Source organism: Penaeus monodon, chromosome 31, assembly GCF_015228065.2.
Source record: "Penaeus monodon isolate SGIC_2016 chromosome 31, NSTDA_Pmon_1, whole genome shotgun sequence".
NCBI lineage: Eukaryota > Metazoa > Arthropoda > Malacostraca > Decapoda > Penaeidae > Penaeus > Penaeus monodon.
Window position 1 is genome coordinate 18,975,738 of NC_051416.1, and position 642 is coordinate 18,976,379.

The window sequence follows — 642 nt, forward strand, 5'->3', positions numbered from 1 at the left end:
AATGCATCCAGTCCATCTAATCTATTATCATAAACGCTGTAAATCTTCTCCATTATTGGATCACTATTATCAAAAAGGTCATTCATCTCCCCTTATCATTATCGCCGTTACTATCAACAAACCAGTCACCTTGTATATTTCATTCTCCATTATGATAATTTTATTGGTATCCATTTCCATTATCGGTCGCATTCAGTGATTGATATTCGCGAATTCTGATATCAATTTTGAAATATAGATTATTCGGGCCCCGTGTTTTAATTTCGTGCCTGTGTCAAACTTCAATAATTCTGACACTCCAAACAATGGGGTGGTTTTCAGTGTTGGATTTTAATTTTTATTCAATTTGGTTTTGTCTATGGTCATTTAACCGAATTTTAATTTATCTATCCTTTACTAACATAACTTACTCTTAGCCTAATCTTACTTAATGCAAACAACACTATATTTTTACCTATTTATCTTATTATAAATATACTCGTAATTATCTAACTTATCTAACCCTAACTTACCCAACTTACTTTACTCAAATTTACTCACCCTACCCTAAGTTAATAGCAAACCAAAATTACAGAAAAGCTATAAATAGATATACTATGTCAGGGAAGCTACTAACAAATTGCTATGTTATATTATCAGAAT